Below are 6,000 nucleotides of genomic sequence, written 5' to 3'. Positions count from 1 at the left end.
AATTCATATGGTTTTAAAACAGGAAACATTGATTTGGGGGGAAAACAGTGTGAACTGCCTGTTTTGTGAACAGACTTTACCTCACATTCATTAGCAAAGTGTTTTGTTCTCTTAAAAAAAAACTGTATTTGAATATAATCTTTTTATTTTCAAAACGGGAATCACATGTACTTTCTTATATCTACATCTTGTTCTACTAGCTCTAACAGGAGTTGCTATTCTGTTATATCAGTAACACTACTGACACTTAGTGGTCTGAGGTATAATACTACAAATCACCACACAAAGTACTTGAGTACATGAGAAATGTGTCTAGAGAAGAGCATATGATGTCTTTCAAGTAAATACGATGGGTTCAGAAGGTAGGCCTACATGTTTTTTTTTTAAAGAAAACCATTTTACCTAACATTGTTTATTTGTTTAAATTGTAATGATTTAAGGCCTATGTAATTATATAGTCATATCAATGTGCATATCCTTGTATTTTTAAGCAAATGCACTGTTCAAAAACAATGTTTCCAACACTTAACATGGCCTCCTAAGAGGGGGGTACTTTCTGTCTTTCAGCTGAAATTTACCTCATAGTCATTAACAGAGTACTAAGCTTAAAGGTAGAATTGTTTCAGGTGACAATGGCCTCACATACGAATACAATGCACCTATATTGAGTCCAAAAATATGCTTATATAGACGGGGTGCACAGATTACAAAACAGAATTTTGTCTGATGAGAAGTACACCTGCAAAAAGAGTATAAACTGTGATATATTTCAAGTGTATCAGCCAAGATACTGTTTTTGTAATGAAAGATAACAATTTTGGTGATCCCACAAATATTTTAAATATGCAATGTAATGGTATCCCCATTTAATTGAAAATGACAACAACTTACCATTTCACGAAGTGTTCACACTGCTAAAGCATGGACAGTGTTGTTTCCTTGTCAGAACAATTCATTTATACAACAAATTTTACTTTCTGAGGTTATAGTGGCTTATTGTTTCTGACCCACAGCGATAGAAAAAAAAAAGAGTTGAGTTGGAATTTTCAAGAACGTGATTCACTGTGATTTCAGAGAAATTTAATGAGGACATTGTTTTTTTATTTTTAATCTGAATGCTTGAAAAAACATTTCAAAACTAAGAGGTTTCATGTCACAGGCTGATCTTGAAAAAATTGTCCATGCATTCATTTCCAGCAGAATTGACTATTGTAATAGACTTTTCACTGGACTCCCTAAAAAGCATATTAAAAAGCTCCAGCTAATACAAAATGCAGCTGCTAGAGTTCTTACCAAAACCAGGAGAACAGAACATATAACTCCAATACTGAAATCTCGTCACTGGCTTCCAGTTAGCCACAGAATTGATTTTAAAGTGATGCTTCTTGTTTTTAAGTCCATACATGGGTTTGGACCTTTATATTTTAAGGACATGCTCCAGCCGTATGTACCTCCCAGACCCCTCCGATCCCAGGATAGAATCTTGTTGGGGGCCCCTACTGTTAAAACTAAACAAGGTCAAGCAGCCTTCAGTTATTATGCAGTACAACTTTGGAATCTTCTACCAGACCACATCAAAACTGCCCCCACCATAGACAGTTTCAAGACAAGACTAAAAACAAACCTATTCTCTTTAGCCTATATGTGAAATTCTCTATTTATTACGGTATGCTGCTTCTTAGTGCTAATCATAATGTCTCTTACCTGCAATTTATTGATTTTAATGTTTTATTTATTTTCTTTCAATTTTCAATGTGTTTTTTTTTATTTAAGTTTCTTTGACTGTGTTTCAATCTAAATTCTATGTTTGTTTCTGTAAAGCACATTGAATTGCATTTAATGTACGAAATGTGCTATATAAATAAATTTGCCTTGCCTTGCCTTGCCTTCTCCTGTTTGCTGCGGTCTACTCTCTTCCTGAGGCAAACCACCAGTTTTTGTATTGATAGTCCAACAGATAGTCATGCATACCGTTCTTCTTTGAAGAACATGTTCTGAGATCACTGCTGTAACTTCTGTAGAAATGGGATGGGGAAAAAATGCCCCTTGTCTGCTCATGAACATGTTTTTTATACTCAGATAAAGGCTGGCTGCGCCCAGCTTTTCTTTAGAGTTTGTTCATGATATTTGGTTGTGACACTCTCCCTCTTTTGCAAAAGATAAAGCGCTGAAATTCTGTCTCATTAATGTTGACGTCTAATTATAATTTATCTAATATTATGTGGACCGCTCCCCACATTGCATTGCACATTGCATCCATACCAAATACCCTACTTTAGTTTAAATGCATAGCTCACTACTGGTTTAACTCTTAAAGGGAATGATAACTTGAATTAATGAAATTAATTAATCACTGAAATAGAAAGTTTGACATTTTATTGAGGTCCACAAGCATATGAATCAGACACCTAACCCAGTTAATAACAAGACCTCTACACTCTGAACAAACTGTCCGTCTTTGGAAATGCACTTCATTCAGGACTTTCACTGTCATGCACCTAAACTCAAAGATAGCATATGTAGAGAATACACATTTGTTTTCTTTTTCTATTGACAATTGTAGCTTGTCTAAAATATCAGTGTTTAGTAACCATATACAAACATCAATTACAATATTTTATTGATGTAAACGGCAAAGAAAAAAGAAAGCAACCCACAACCAACTGTTAAATTTATGATGATTTTGTTTGTCAGTGCATATTTTGTTCTGGGTTCAACATGAAGGGAAACACATTTCTTATGACGTAATTATAGCAGACCTGACTTAGCTTCTTACTTTCTTTTAGAATGGACAGGGGACGACATAAGACGAGAAACAAATACATCATTTTCAAAGACATACAAAATACACACATATATTTATATATAACCTACAACTGGTTGGGCAAAAGGATACTATAATTGTAGTACTATAGTAGTGCTCGTAAATTATATACCAACAATTTTCAAATACCAGTATATTATTGTCTGTAGTGTTTTGATGTATTATGTGCTTTTCAGGTTGTCATTGCACAAATGTCGCAAAAAATATAAACATGCGCATGTTTTACTGGATGGTAAGAATTCCATCCTCCCAGCTCTCCTGATTGACAAGCAAATCTTGACCTTGACCTTGACCTTGACCTTGGTTCATGTTGTTCAGCATATACTTCACACTGGCTTTGACCCCAGTCTTCACACCTGCACCCAAGGCGTACCCTGCCACCCCTACAGTCCCTCCAGTGATGGCCATGAGGGCATCGGTGCCCAGATCCACGGCGCTGAGAATGGCCCTCTCCCGAGCGGTCTCTGTGCAGTTACGGGCGGCATAATACACCGCGGTGCCGAGGTTGTAGAGGGTGGATACGGCGGGCACCCACTCCACCACCGCATACACCTGCTGCTCCTGCCGGCTCACACACTGCTGGGCTGCCCTGGCACCGCGGCGCACGCGCACAAGCCCAGGCCCCGACACACACTGCCTAAGCCAGCACTCCGCCCTGGGGTCTGCGTGGGAGGGGAGGACCCGGCTGCCTGTCTTGAGCACGGCCTGATACAGCCCAGCCTCGGCGTCTCCTGACTGGGCCACGCCGGTGCACTTGGGCCCTATGAGCTGGCACAGATGCTGGGCCTTGTGCAAATGCCCCTTTTTCCCCACTCTCTGGCCCAGGAGCTGAGCCCCCTGCACACGTAGCCACCCACCACAGCCCTCAGAAACTCCGTCAGCTGGAGCGGAGAACCTCAGAGCAGTACCCACCCTTGCCAGCTGCTGGATGTTAAACATCAGGGCATTCATGTGGTGCTCTGCCTGTGCCCCCTCATCGGTTGCAGTGGATTGTGGATTTGAGCCAAAATGGTGGGCATCAGTGTTGTCGTGGAGGTCAGTGAAGTTTTCATGCACTGCACTGGATCCATTTGCGTTCAGTGAGTAAGTAACGGTTGATGTCTCAGAATTGTCATGGGAAGCTACGGAGGTGTCATCTAGGGAAATCGAGTGGTTAGTGTTTAAGTTGTTCACTGTGGGGAGAGCTGGGCTGTTCTGCAGCAGGTGTGTGAGTTGTCTGATGAGGGCGTGTGTGTCCTCGCGGCCAATCACTTTGTAGAGAGCGTGTGTTAACGCTAGCGCTTCCTGTTGGCACCCTGCAGACAGCAGCAACGGCAGCTCAGCCAGGCCCAGCAGCTCCTGTGTGAGCAGACTGTCCCCATGCGGCAGCCAGCGCAGAGATGAGCAGCTGACGTTGCCATGGAGACGCACATGGCCGTCCACCGAGGCAGACAGGGTGGATAGGATCGACCGTGTATCCTGGGACGAGTGGCCTGGAGCCGATGCCAGCCTCAGGCTAGGAGGACGAGGGCCAGAGAGGGTGTGGCCCACGGCACAGTCTGTCAGCAAAAAGAATACCAGCAGCCAGTGGAGGTGGGAGCTCATCATTACTGCAAGCCAAATTTCTCCTAAATGGAAGACTGCAATAACAAAGAGAAACAGTCAGTTTACTTGAGTTGGTCAGTGTATCGTTAAGGGTGTGTGTGTGTGTGTGTGTGAGTGTGTGTGTTGTGTGTTGTGTGTTGTGTGTGAGTGTGAGTGTGAGTGTGAGTGTGAGTGTGAGTGTGAGTGTGAGTGTGAGTGTGTGTGTGTGTGTGTGTGTGTGTGTGTGTGTGTGTGTGTGTGTGTGTGTGCGTGTGTGCGTGCGTGCGTGTGTGTGTGTTGTGTTGTACAACCTTAGTAAAATGCTAAATAGGCTGTAGTGGTGTACTTGTAATTGAATTGTCTTTAAAAAAAAATATGTTTCCTGGTGAACCATAATGATAGCATTAAATGTTTGATTTATTTCACCTGTCTGCTAGAACTTTTCTCAAGAATGATGCAGAGATCGTTGTACAAATAATATCCTTCCTCATTAGAAAACCGCATGTTTGCCCAAGACCTGGCAAGATGACTGGGAGTTGTTGTAGCGAAAATACAACTGTTTCCAATAACTTAGAGATAATATTCAATCAGAGTCAGAAGTCCGGAGTCCGATGAACTGAAGTTTTATTCAATCCTGCAGACAGATCATCCAAATATGAGAGTGGGGGTCCCCGGGCAAACTCTGAATCTAAGACCCAATGCATTGTCTTTTATACTCATAATTCGTCAGTTTATGCAAGTCATGGACATCCCCTTATCTAAAAATGACCCAATCAGAATATTCCCTCATACTTTCACACATTTTATCCTCATTATTAGCCACTCAGAATATTCTCGCTCACCTATTGCGAGGGGACTTTTGCTTTGGGGAGGAAAGATCCTCCTGCCAATTTTCTTGGTTATTATATGATGAAAGACTATGTCTGGCCTTGAAAGGCCTCATCGTGTGTGTGTATTTGAATGGTTGTGTGCGTTTGTGTGTATTTGTGTGATTGTGTATCCATGTGTGTAGGTGTGTGTGAATCTGTGTGTGTGTGTATGTGTATGTGTAATTGAGTGTTTGTTTGAATGTGTGTATGTATGTGTATATGTGTGTGTGCGTGTAAGTGTGTATGTGTGTATATAGAAGTGTACATATGCATGTGTGTGTATGTGTAAGTGTATCTCTGTATGTGTGTGTATGTATAAGTGTGTGTGAGTGTGGGTGTAAATGGGTGACCCCCTCCTGACTGCTTTGTAACTTTCCACTGCCCTGCACCTGCACTCTGGTTTTCATGCTTGACCTTACATGATACCCATCCCTGCGCACGGGCCTAATGACAATTGTAGCTGCAATTCTGCTCTATGACCACCATGGCACTGTTTGACAATGATGTTTGACAATGATAATTTTCAACAGAGTCATCTTAAGCCCTTTGTTGACGAGTGATCAATAAATAGCAGATGGTGTTCTGAAGAAATGCTTAACATCACTGTTGACTCATGGGCTGTATACATATTGAAGCATTTGTGGGTTATCGAAAAAGACATTTAGCCAGAGTCAAAGTCGGTTGACTGCTGGCCTTTTATTTTGAGAGCACACAGGCTGTGGAAATCAGGAGGAAGGTGTAACT

The sequence above is a fragment of the Sprattus sprattus genome, assembly GCF_963457725.1.
Source record: "Sprattus sprattus genome assembly, chromosome: 10".
Classification (NCBI taxonomy): domain Eukaryota; kingdom Metazoa; phylum Chordata; class Actinopteri; order Clupeiformes; family Clupeidae; genus Sprattus; species Sprattus sprattus.
The sequence above is the reverse complement of the archived record's forward strand: the minus strand, read 5'-3'. Positions refer to the sequence as shown.